The sequence below is a fragment of the Lolium rigidum genome, chromosome 5 (assembly GCF_022539505.1).
Source record: "Lolium rigidum isolate FL_2022 chromosome 5, APGP_CSIRO_Lrig_0.1, whole genome shotgun sequence".
Classification (NCBI taxonomy): domain Eukaryota; kingdom Viridiplantae; phylum Streptophyta; class Magnoliopsida; order Poales; family Poaceae; genus Lolium; species Lolium rigidum.
The window spans coordinates 29,705,200-29,719,433 of NC_061512.1; positions in this window are offsets into that span (position 1 = coordinate 29,705,200).

Here is a 14,234-nt window from a genome sequence, read left to right on the forward strand (position 1 = left end):
CAGTACTCTGTACAAGTTCATATGAGTGAATTGTTCTAGCTGTTCAATCTACGTGAGCTCGACAAATCTATCCTGAGTTGCTACGTTCTGTAAGTGATTTATTTCTACCTCATCTCGTTCATTGCATGCACTATATATATTGTCCTAACTATATTGTTGTGTACGCTATTATGCAGAATGAAGCTTGGGGAATGCAAAAAAAGGAACATCCATGATGTTGGGTTCATTGACCCACATATCGTTAATGGATATGTGTTAGAAAGATACCCCCACGACGTAGAGAGAGACTTGTACAATTTTCTTAAAGAGCAGCAACTCAAAAGTTAAATTCTATTTCCTTACCATTTTGGGTGAGTGTTTCTGTCTTGTGCACATTCTCTTTTGTTTACTCCATGCATGGTATGTCTAATCGATGAGTTATGCATGACTGTGCATGTATCGTGTTCGCAGGTTCCACTGGATTCTGCTAATAATTGAATTTCACACCTCCAGAGTTCTCATCATGGACTCTCTAAATATGGATTCAAAGCTTTGGGTCAGCTTGAGAAATATGCTGCAAAAGTAATTATTTTCAATCATTTGCGCTCTATATCAGCCTCTTTTGTTCATTTCCTGATATCAAGTAACTAATAACTCACATGTTCATTTTAATTTTCTTTGCCCTGTAGGGTTTGGAAATGGTTCTCAAATAAAATAACCGGTGAATTCAAAGATGAGCTAGAATTTAGAAGGTTAGTTAATGTGGATAAGCAGCCACCGGGGACCAATCTATGTGGATACTATGTTTGTGAGTTCATCCGGAGATGCACCTCTGAGCGGAGGGCGGCGGATATCAACTTGCATAGGAATAACTTGCGGAAGAAGCTTAGTCCAGAAGCTCGCTTCCGACCAATTCAAGAGGAATTAGCAGGATTTTTGGTGAGGGAAGTCCTCCATCCTAAAGGAGAACACTATTACGAGGACGAAGAACTTCTGATGCCGTAAATTGTGTATGAAAACTTGTTCGATGTTGTATTTGGTCACCCGAGATTGAATATATATTGTATATTTCTCTTGAATTCTTCTTGTTTGAAATTTCAAACTTGTTTGAAATTGTACATTCATATGCATCAACATGTAACATGTATATAGTAGCGTAGAATATGTGTACTGAAACTTCTTTGAAATTAAAATAAAATACAAAATAAAATAAAAAGAAATGAAACGCAGCAAACAGAAACCAGATTTAGGGGGGGGGGGGGGCTAAAACCCTAAACCTGCGGAGGCCTTTAGTCGAGGTTGGCCAGGTCCTCCGCCCCGACGCACGCCTGCTGCCCACGTGGACAGGCCTTTAGTCGCGGTTCGTAAGCAACCGCGACTAAAGAGGGGGGGGCTTTAGTCGCGCATAATTGGTCCCGGTTGCGCAACCGCGACTAATAGCAGTTACGAACCGCGAGCCAACCGCGACTAAAGGTCCTCCGCCCCGACGCACGCCTGCCGCCCACGTGGACGGGCCTTTAGTCGCGGTTCGTAAGCAACCGCGACTAAAGGGGTGGCCTTTAGTCGCGCATAATTGGTCCCGGTTGCGCAACCGCGACTAATGGCAGTTGCGAACCGCGACTAAAAGCCGTTTTTCTACCAGTGTACCATGGTGTCGCACGGGATCAAGAAATCTTCAAGTACAAAGTATTCCGGCCATGCTAATCTATTTTGTTCACCAACTACCTTGTTTGCCAAAGATGTAGAATTAAATTGTGTGCTTCCTACGCAAGTGAATTAAGATATAATAATTGTAGCTAATCTATCCTCTCATACGTTGCAATCTAAACCATACGTTGTTAGGATTTCTCTAGGTTCAGACGACATGAAATAGTTACACAAGGATATCAGCCTCATACTAACATACGGTTCAAAAAGTCGTAGAGTGCGACAAGGCTATCGAACATAATCTTAAGATGGTTAACAACTGCATTACGAGATGATGACATATGCAGTAGGTAGGGTATTGCTCAGCACCGTACAAGGGATTGCCTCAGCTCTTTATATATATAGGTACACGGTACAGGGTACAATACAAGGAATACGTACATTTAGGAGTTCTATACAGATACTACATATACAGTTTATCATGCGTAACTAGTGATCGGTGGTAGCATGGCGCCCCACCGGATCCATCTATCGTCAAGTACTATGTATTTTAGGCATCCTGACTGTTCAATTCCTGATGTCTCCTTTTCGCAGTTCACAATGTAACCTTCGTTTCTCTTTTATTTTTCTTGCATTATTTATTCCAACATTTCGAGTATATGAGGACTGAGGAACCATTCGAACACCAATGACTAGCTAACACTCGTATAACTTTTTCTTGCATTATTGACACTATGGGTGGACGAGAGATATGTGACGAACTGATTTCTGCAATCTTCGCACAACGCACTTACCCGATGGTGGTGCTGTATAAAAGGTTAGTCATGCAAGGGGTGGTTGTTGACACTATTTACCTCCCAATCAATATCACACGATATTTTGCATGGAGAATATCTGAAAAATAATGATTGTGCATATGTAACGCATGTGATTGAATGATGTGGTTCCTTATTAAGGCCATGTAGGTGTCATAACGGATTGTATAGGGTATATTAATAATATGTTTGGTAACCGGCTGAATGGTATTGATAAAAAGGTTAAGGCTACAATTTGTATGGGAGTTTGCGCTTTAACAACGAAAATTTGAAATTTCCGCAACAATGTTGCTTTTAATAAGACCAAAGTTCCAAAAGGGTTTGTAGTTTATCTATCGTGCATCTTATCCTACATAACTAAATAGTTCATCCTCGGTAACCTATTTTTTCTAAACATGCACATCAGCAGATTGCCATCTCAGCCAGAACAACCATGTCACTCAGCATTTACACATGATGGGTGATTTCCAGTTCGTTTTCTCTTTTGATTCAGTTCCACTATAAGGCTTCTAGAAGGCTCTCTAATTTATCTCTACTTTACCGGTGGAAGACGATAGAACACTAGTATTAAAAGGGGGTGAATAGCTCCTGTGCGACGTCTTTCCTCGTTAATGGAAAGAAAACGACGTTGTTCGTAGGAATAGCCCCCATGCGATGCTCATGACGACGCAAATAGCTAGCATGCGACACTTCTCTTAAGCAGCAGTAGACAGCTTATCAACTCAAATCACATGGGCTGAGCGGGACCCACAACTTATCCACATCAGCACAGGACACCTTCGAGCGTGGGACCTACCTCTTGTCCACCTCACCGCGGGACCCACAGCTTATCGACCTCACTGCATGGGACCCACAGCTCTCAGCTGGTACAAAACAGAGCCGCCTCGCCCCCGCGCCGGAGCAATCCCCGACCGTTGCATCCTCCTCTGCATCCTATATTCCCCCCTTCTTCTCCGACGACGACGCGCGGCAACGTCGACAGACGATGTCGAGCTCCTCTTCTGCCTCCCAGCTCAAATGGCCACGCTACGGTCCAGTGCCGTTGGGCAGCTGCCCTGATTGCCCACGGACGGCGCCCCTGAAGAGGCTAGTCACCATGAGCGACAAGAATGGTAATGCCGGGCGCGAGTTTGTCAAATGTGAGAGCAAAGCCGAGCCAGGGAAGGTGGGATCTGAGTTTCCCCTCTGCCAATTTCGTTTGTTTTTCCTCAATTTTGCGTTTTCATCCAATTTGGGAATTAGGGTTATTTTTTTATTTTTTCAGGATCTGGCGAAATGCACGTATTTTGAGTGGATTGATGAGTACATCAGCATGATTAAGATGGAGGGCGCAACCCTGGGGTTCAATTTGCCGTCGGCGGTGGAGCAATTGGGATCTGCTGCTACGGTAGGGAAATCGGAAGGGGTTGAGGAAGAGATGGCGGTGAAGGAGTTGAAGAAGATCAACAAGCAGCTAGTGAAACTTGTCAATTTAAAAAAGCAGGATAATTTGATGGCCGGGCTATTTTATTTTTGTGTAATTTCTCTCAGCTTTGTTTATCTCTTGATCATTAGCCGTTAGACATGCTTTGTAATCAGTAATGAGAATGATCGTATGCTTTGTAATCAGTGTTCAATCAAATGCAACAACAGTTTGGCAAAACTACCATGTTGTTCAGGTCGCTCGTGTAGAGTTTGCAAAGTTCAGTTAAATGAAAAAAAACCGACGAAGGTTCTAGGAAAGGGCAGGCCCAAGAGTATGTTTCCGGGCCCAATACGGCCGCTTCTTATAAGTGTTTGTAATAGTGGTTCAAATTTGAATTTTAATTTGAATTTTAATATGAATTTGTAATATTACTGAGTATTTTTATAAGTGTTTTTAGTGGAAGGTAGTACTCCCTCCGTTCCTTATGTATAGTTTTTCCGAAAAAAGCTCCAAAATATAAGGTGTACTGCGTAGAACCACTCAGTTGGACTTAGCTCATGCAAACTCCTCTATTTAGGGGTAATCTTGCCCAAAACTCGTGTAAGTTGCCCTCAATGTGCGTTTCTTAATTTCCGTGCCAAGAACTATACACCCTATATTTAGGATCGGAGAGAGTAGTACTACGCATTTGAATTTGTCATAAAACAAGGAAATAGATAAAAATATATTAAAATAGATAAAAAAATTTAAAACACTAATAATAGTAGCATTAGGATATATAGTGTCGTGTCACGACACGAACACGTACATAGTAGGCTTGTTACACATAGATAAAACACATAAAAAATATAAAAATAGTACGGGGCTGGCCCCACCCCAAACCCTAGCTAGACATGGCGTCGATCTAGCGGCCATCCTCGCCGCCGGGAGGCTGGCCTACTGCCCGCCCGCCTTTGGCCGCCACCCCGCTGCGATCGAGTCCTCCCTCCTCGCCGCCATCTCGGCGTTGTTGATCGCGATATAACACTCCTCCCGGAAGCGTGCCTCCCGGCGAGCCTCCCTTTCCCGGGGAGCCTCCACCTCGGCGTGCCTCTTCTTCGCCGCGTCCCGCCGCGCCTCACGAGCCTCCCGGCGTTCCTGCTCCTCCCACAACTTGTCGGTGGGGGGGATGAAGATGTCGTTCGGCTCGGGGTTGTGGACGAAGACGTCGGCTGACTCCTCCTTGGGGGAGTCGGAGTCGGAGCGGTTGCCGGTGTGTCGCCCGCGTCGAGCTCGCTTCTTCGACGGCGACAGCTCATACCAATGCTTCTTTTCAGGGTGGTTGTCCTCGTCGGAGGAGCTGCTGAAGGGGGGTGGTACCACATGGTGGCTAGGCTTGTCTTTTGGAAGATGAAGAAGAAGGGCAAGTTGAGGCGCTCTATTTATTTACCCGGGACGAGGAAGTTGAGGCGTAGTGATTTAATGGGGTGAGATGAAGCCGGCTGATGAAGCTACGTGGGAAAGCGTAGGAAGTAAATGGTAACGTGTGCTAGGCGATGACAGCCGCGTGCTCAGCGCTGCGCTGCGCGCTATTAGGGCAATCAATACTCTGCGTGCATTGCACGGCTGGCCTGCCCTCCTCTGCGTCGACACGATGTGCTCCTCTGCGTCGACACAGCGGACTGGCGAGTGTTTCCTCTCCATGGTATTAATTGGACGTGCATCTTCCCTCTTAACTTGACGCCACGTCAGTCCGTAGATTTAGAATTAGTCTCTAGTTATTGCCGCTCCTAAGCGAAGGGAAAAACGAAATAAAAGAGAAGAAAATTACGGTGCAATTAAGGGCATGAAAAATGGTTGATAATATATCACCATTGTACGTGGGTTTAGGGTTTAGGGTTTAGGTTTAGGGTTTAGGGTTTAGGTTTAGGGTTTAGGCTTAGGGTTTATCCTACGTGGCAGTGCTAAGATATCACCATTGTACATGCCCTAAGTTGGTTTAGGGCTTAGGGTTTAGGGTTTAGGGTTTAGGGTTTAGGGTTCGGGTTTAGGGCTTAGGGCTTAGGGCTTAGGGTTTAGGGTTTAGGGTTTAGGGTTTGGGTTTAGGCTTAGGGTTTAGGATTAGGGTTTATCCTACGTGGCAGTGCTAAAATATCACCATTGTACATGCCCTAAGTGGCATCGCCAAAATATAACCATTGTTGCTAAGAGATGATCAATTATCGTACGTGGCATCGCCAAAATATAAACATTGTACATGACCTAAGAGATTTAATGTCTCTCACCGAATTCTAGCCGACGTGTTGGTACGACGCTGAAAAGGTTGGGAGCAGCGCATGCGTGGCAGGTCTAGACGGGCTCGTGAGCTAGGTGTTGACGCGGCGACGGCCAGCTGGCATTTCCCTGTCTCTCGCGAGCTGTACTCGAAGCGCTGAGAGAAACAAAAGAAGCCAATCACGTGGAAGAACAGGTGATTCCGCAGATCGGGCATGATTCCTTCTAGAAGCCATGATCGGACGGCTGAGGCTGCCTCAATCAACGGTGTACGCTGCAAGCTGAGCTTCCCACGGATCGGGCTGACGTTTCCTTCTAGAAGACTAGATCGTATGGACAGCCTAGCATGTTAGGATTAGATCTGCGGCTGGCATTGGTCAATAGGGTTAGCTGGTCAACAAACGGGGTTTTGAGGGGTTTAGCTGAAAATTGAAATGAGGCTAGAAAATTCAAAAAAATCAAAAAAAATGTGAAACCAACTCTGATAGTCTTCTTATGTCATATACTAACCATATAAAATGATAAACAAGGTGTTCATGGCATTAAACAAAAAAATCATATAAGGAATGTCATATCTCCAACAGTGTCGTATGAAGTCTAAGGATTGAAGAGAAAGGTTTGAACTTTGAATCATGAAATTGAACAAAAATTGGGGAATAGCTTCATTTTGGAGTAAGTAAGAAGGATCCAGGCTTAGTTTTCCATTTTCATGTTTCAAACTTGTTCAAATCATGGTCAAACCTGAGTTTGGCTTAAGTTTGACTAAAATTGAAATGAGGCTATAAAATTCAAAAAAAAATCAGAAATATGTGAAACCAACTTTGATAGTCTTGTTATGTCATATACTAACCATATAAAATGATAAACAAGGTGTTCATGGCAACACTCCCGTCCGAGCATCTGCGAGGGGTTTCAAACTAGAGAGTGGGGAAAACTGAGTACAACTAACGAACCAGGGGCACGAAAATTTGAAATGAGGATATAAAATTCAAAAAAATAAGAAAAATGTAAAACCAACGCACATAGTCTTCTTATGTCATGTACTAACGATTCCTAAAATATAAGTTGATTTAGACAAGGTTGAAAAAAAAGTGCTTAGGAATGGGGTCGTTTACCCCCACCCCGGAGCCGTTTTTGAACACATCTTAGAGGCCGTTCTTGAAAATGGTGAAAATGAGTTTACTCCAGAAAATGAACAAGTTACAAAAAAATAGGGGTGCAGAACAATCAAATAGCATTGCAACATCACTTATTTAGGAATGCCAAATTTCAAATTTGAATTTGGTTCAAATTTGAATTTGAAATATTCATAATACAAATTACAAATCACACAAGTTTTCAAGAATCAAAGTAACAATACAATATATCACTTATTCTTGGCTTTTGATTTCTTCTTCTTCGGCTTCGGCTTGCTTTTGCTTGTTTTTGGTTTTATACCAAGAATAGCATTCATGCTCCTTTTTTTCTTTGCATCACTTTCAGTAGGCCTTCCTAAACATACAACACAACTTGGAGGCGGAATTTCAGGTTGGACAACATGCTCTAAAGCAGCTTCAGTTTGCACTTGGTCCAAAACATCATCAGTTTCCACTTGGTCCAAAAGATCTTCAGTTTGCACATCCTCAAAAATAGATCCAGTTTGCACATCCTCGAAAACAGCTTCAGTTTGCACATCCTCCAAAGCAACATCAATTTGGACATCCTCCAAAACATCATCAATTTGGACATCCTCCAAACCAGCATCAATTTGGACATCTTCCAAAACCGGACCCTGTTCTTCCAAAACTGCTCCAAGTTGCACAGAGCCTAACACAGTCAGCACACTCCTCTTCTTTCTACACCCCCAATTCTTGCATTTTTGGCTGGACAAAGTGGTTCAGTTACAAGAGGCTGAAACACACGTTTCTTCCCGAAAAACAATTCATGCAATATGGTTAGTGAGTGCAAAAACAAAGATTTTGCATGAATTAGAACATACTTACCCCTTTGCCTTTGGCTCGGTGTACCTACACTTGGTTGATCCAGCTCGGTGTCCAAGTTCTTCACAAAGCTTGCATCTATTTTTGTTACCTTTTTGGGGCTTTTTTGGCTTGGCGTCTTTCTTTTCATGTTTCTTCCCCTTCTTACTACTCCCACCTTTTTCAAACCAAGCCTTGTATCTACTCTGTTTAGGCCTGCCAGCCTCCCTTCTCGTCAAAGGAGCGCACAAGGAGAATTCTATGTCCACTTCAGGCCACTGAGACTGATCTGTAATTGGTGGAATTGATTGTGCATATGCAGCTCTGAATTTTCAACTGAGTAATATTCATGCAAATATGGGTGCATATTTAGCTTGGGTTTGGATGCCAAAAAATGATGGCATGTTCACAAGGTTTTCCAGTGTGTTGCCACTCAAAGCAGCTGCATTCTTTATTTTCAGTGTCAACAACATGCCTTCTGGTAGTCTTTGTATCTCTAACTTCACCACCATGCAATGAGGATTTCACAAAACAAAAGTGTGCAAGCCCTCTGCTCCTGTTGACTACCTGCTGCACTACAGCAGGCAGTTTATCCTGCCCTTGTAGCTTATCACCAATCCTTGCTCTCAATTCCCATAACCTCATGATCATGATCCTAATTTGGTCAACCATGTCATGGACAAGCAAGTCCTTCAACTCCTTTATCTTATTGTTAAAACTTTCTGCCAAATTGTCATTGATATTATCACACTTGATGTCAGTGTTAAATCCTGACCTGTACGACAAACGAGAATGGTAGGTCTCCATTCAAGGGTCAAACTCGGTGCTTGCTTCTTTATCTTATTCAGATGATACTCCTGTGTACTAAGCTTGTATGCTCTTGATGTTGGCCACATGTGGCCAAATGCATCTCCTCTAAATTTTTTGATCACATTCATCCACATATGACCAAAGCAATCCCTCTGCTCAGCATGGGGAAATACATTCTTCACTGCATTTTCTAGCCCTTTACATGCGTCAGTGTGGACTGCCAAAGGGGACATTGGACCAATGCTTCTTTTCAACTGCCTCATGAACCATTTCCATGAAGCCTCTGTCTCAGACTGAAACAAGCCAATAGCTACAGGGTAAATCCAATTGTGTCCATCTAGAGCATTGCAAGCTGCAAGTTGACCATTCCACTTGCCAGTCAAAACTGATGAATCTATACTCAAATATGGACGGCAGCCTGCTTTGAAGCCATCAATGAAAGGCTTTAAAGCCATGAAGAATTTGGAGAAGTACACTTTCCCATCTGGTGTCACCTCAGTATCTATCTCAACAACACTACCAGGACACCTTTTATCCACTTCTGCTTTGAAGCTATAAAGCATTCTAAATGTATTTGCCCAATAACCAAATAATTGCTTCATCACTCTTTGCTTTATCTTCCAAACTATAGTATATTTCAGCTGGATTGGGTAATCCTTTTCCAGGTCTACTTTCAGTTTCTTTGCAGTGGTGTTTGGTGTCTTGGCTAAAATAGGAGTGATTTTTTCTGCCACCCAAAGTTGGGATGTCATTTTTGAAACCATTTGTGAACTTGTAATACAAGTATGTGCTTTCGGAATTTGATTCACCCTTATTGTCCTTCCATCAGGTTGACGTCTAGCTGATATATACCACTTGCATGGCATGGCACCACCATCATAACCTTTGCACTTGGCATAGAATTTCTTTGTATCTATCCACAAAGTCTTGGTTTCAAACTCATGTTTGACTGCATAAGTCCTGAAACACATCCTAAACTCATCCATGCTTGGAAACAATCTACCTACTTCAATACGTGGATTTTCTTTGTCAAAAACACAAAAAAGCTCATCATCATGTCCATCACCCACTTCAACTGCAGCATCATGCATCAACTCTGAATCTATATCTGCATCAGCATCTGCATTTGCAGTCCTTGATTGTCTGTTACCATCATCTGCAGCTTCATCTTTCTCCTTTTCCTTGTCTTTCTCATCTACAGGAATACCAAACATAGTTGTCATTTGAATGTCAGACATTGGAGCAATGACCAAATCTGTTCGGTCACTTATATCAACGGTATTCCAATCAATAGTTACAGGGACCTCCTCAACATGATCTGCCTCTTCTTCACCTGCCTCCCCCGGTAACACTGCCAATTCAGTAACTATAGGCAGTATCTGCATTTGTGTAGCCCAATCATCCTCAACAATCTGACAAGCCAACTTCGATGCCACATATCCAACCCTAGATGCAGGGTTCAGATCAATGAGCTCTGCCAAAAATAGAACACTATTGCTTGTCCAGCCTTCTCTCCGGTCGATTTCTTCTACCATTTCTTCCCATGTTTCAATCCTAACATACTCCTGTTTCCAATCATCAAATGCTAACAAAGATATTTCTTGATTTGGCCCCCAAACCACACTCTCCCCAATTTTGGCCACCACATTCCTCACCACCTCCTCTTCCATTCTTTCTAGTTTTTCTAGATCAATGTCTTCTAAAGGTACATCCCATTCAACCATCGTGTCTCTCTCAATCTCCTGCATGCTTCCATCAATTAACACCATCTTGGAGGGAAAGAATTTTATGCAAATTTTAAACGTACCCCCTCCCCTATTTTTGGCGGGTAATGTGAGCTACGATTCGAGGCAGTAAACAAATAGAATTGAAATTAAGCTTCAAAATGAGATGAATTACCGATTTCTTGTCCCCTCTCCCGCCACCCCCATCTCGTTCCCCTCGCTCAGCAACGCCGCCAGCGACTATCTAAGCTCCAACCCAACCCAGTCCTCAGATCTAATGGGTGAGAATGATGAAAGGGGAATTAGGGTTTCGAATGGCACTCACCACGTCCGCCGTAGAACGAAAGCGCCGCCGTCCTTGGACCAAGCTCCGCCGCCGTCGACAAGGATGGTGAGCTCCGCCGCCGCCGCCAGAAAATGTCCGCGCGTGCTCAGTCGGAAGGGTGCGGTTGGGTCAGTTGGTTTGACTCAGGGCCACCACTAAGTTAACCAAACCCATAACTAACCTAACGGTCTCCTTAACAGCTGTTTTATGGCACGGCTGGCCCTGAGCTATTTCCTACCTAAACAACGTCGCATGCTAGCTATTTTCACGAACAACGTCGCTTCTCATCCAATTCCATAGAAAAACATCGCATAAAAGCTATTGACCCATTAAAAGGAGCAAGCATTGAACGTCTTAGCATGCACATGATTGTAAGCCCCCGGAGTAGGAAAACCCAGAGCGCGCAGGTAAGAGGGGTTTATGTGCATGAGGTCACTACAAGGGACCGTGAGGTCGCCTCGTATTCCCAAGCTTATGGGTAGGCCAAGCAACAGCTCGACACGCCCATGCACACAACACCCACCTCAAAGGCTCACGTTAGGCTTTCCAAGCCTGAGTGCTTCACCTTCCTGTGCACTTCACACATACACGCACTGTGCACAGGATACAAGGGTAGAATACAGATTGAATATCACAACATGACCATCTACGACACAAAAGATGGAAATAAGATTCATATATAGCAACGCTCTACTGAGCAAGATCCAAATGACACTCAATAGGGAAACATATCCCAACAGTACATCATACATAAGATAGCAAATAGTCTGGGTACAGACAAGATCCAAATTGGACTAAGAGTCCTGAAGATAACCAAGCGGGATCCATAACCAACAAGCCACGAGTGCGCTGCCTTAGGAACGATCCCGCTACGCGACGAAGTCATCGTCCGTGAACTCAACGAAGTAGCCTCCCGCGTACTTGCTCATCATCCGTCGTACCTGTTTGTCGAAAAGCGGGTTCCGGAAAAGAGAGAGAAAAACGAGGGTAAGTACCAAGTGGCACGTACTTGCGAGACAAGACCAGCTATGCTTGCCGGTGGGCGGTGTAAACTTCGCCCGGCTATATGTGGAGTTTAGCGGCAGCAAGCAACTAACCAATAGAGACACGCTACCACATTCGTCTACTAGAGAAGGTGAGAGAGCGCATAATCTAGCAGTTCTATACTCTGCAAACAAAACCCAGCCAATGCGATCCCCCTTAGCCAAGAGGTACTGGCAAGGCACTCACACAGTTGACAATTTTTATATCCATTCCATTATGATAGGGCTAACTTACTACGCAAGTAATTAGCAAGTTATTAGCGACAACATTAGGTGTAAGTTGTTCTATGATCGAGTTAAACAGCTCCAAGTCGTCCATAACCGCGGACACGGCTTATCGATAAGATTTACCCTGCAGGGGTGCACCAATGTTACCATACACGCATGCTCGAACCCGCTTAATTACGGCGGAGTCTCACAACAAGACCGTTCCCAGATCTGCAAGAATGCCTAGGGGGGCCACCCGACTAAGTTACCCGAAACGAAGTTCGGCCGTACTCCGATGCGGACTCAGGGTTTGCGACGGCGGCTAGGCGTGCGAACCACACGCTTTCGCTAAACGTCCCGCGGGGTACAATACAGAATATAAACACCCGAAGGCAACAGAAGGTAAACACCCGAAGGCAACAGTAAATAAAACATGGCATACATGGCATAGGCAAATAAAACCAAGGTTGTGGCCCCCTTTTCAACAGACTTGAGAAATGGTAATGGGTGATGGGGGATCCCGATAAAATCTCCCACGAGTGGTTAGCGCGCTCAGTCTTAGAAACAGATAACAAGAACTCGGGTCCTAGGGGACACAAGCGAGACAAAAATCCGATGCTTTAACAAAGGGGCTCACCGATGCCTCTGCAATATTATTATCCCATATCAATTTTAATTGTGGCAAAAGTTATCAACTTCATTTTCAAAAAGGTAGTGCATGTGTCAACATCCCAACAAGATATCCCGAACATTTCGAGATATCAACAAAAACACTAGACTCGCCTACGACTCGCGAAGCTGGCAAACAACAAACAATAGGTAGGGCTAGGAGGTGTATCTCGGATATATAGGTAACAGGTGGATAGGACACGTGACACAACAGAATCGCAACATAGGGATAGCAATAGATCAAAAGAGCATGTAAATGTAAAATAGGTGAAGGGGTGGGCTCGCTCTGTCGGATCGGCGGTAGAAGCACCGAGCACGATCCTCCCGAGGGTGCTCGTACTCCTGCTCGTCTCGCTCAGCGTCGGCGTCTACTCGAGAAGAACCAAAAGCACATACAAGGGAAGTATAGCACAAATCAATACAAGTAGATGCAATGCGCAATATGATGCATGATGACATGGCAATATGATTTGTGCAAGGCAAAATTAAGTGGGGTGCTCATAATTCACATGAAATGATAAGCACCCTCACATATTGTTTTAATTCAAGTTTGCAAGTTTTAATTGGACCAATCAGAGATGATGCCAATGATGCATGACAATGATAGATTTGAATTCCTCTCAATTTTCTGACGAAAATGGATATAAAATTTATTGAATTTGGAATTATAGAAATAGAGTTATGAATTATGCCCGAATACTCAATTAAATTCAGATTTTAAATATGTCCAAATTTTATTTATCCAAAATCCAAAACAAAGTTCATAATTGGATAGATCACGAAAAGTTGATCGAAATGGATATATGGTTTGTCAAATTTGGAATTCAAAAAGTGCTAAATTAAATTGTTGGAAAATTTAGGCAGATTTCATATTTACAGAGAAGCAAAAGGAATTTTGAATTTTGACACAGATTGGGCGGGAAACAAATTGTACCGAGCTGGGGGCTAGCCTTGGTCACTGACCAGCGGGGCTCACGGCCACGTAGGCGCCAGCGTGGCGCAAGCCAAAAAGGGGTTTTATTCCTGCGCGTAAGGCTTCAGACAAGGTAAGGTTTAGCGCGAAATGTTAACTGAAAAACGACACTACGAACTGAAAACTGACACTTGCTGTTTCTGTAGGTAGCCTTACGCACGGATTTTAAAGCGAGACGAACGAGGAAACGGGCCAGCCGAAAGGGGAACTATCAACGTGTTGAGTAAGAGGGTTGTGGGGAGATTCGATTGGAGGTGAAGGGGCCGGAATTGATGAACCATGACGCTGGCGGTGATCATCTGAAGTAGAGCCCGTGACGGCGACGGCGAGTTTCGAAAACTGAAAACCAACTCTGGATCGATTTTGGATTGATGATGGCGTCGTCGATCTTGCGCCGTTTTGGATGATTCAAAAGCCGAGATGTAG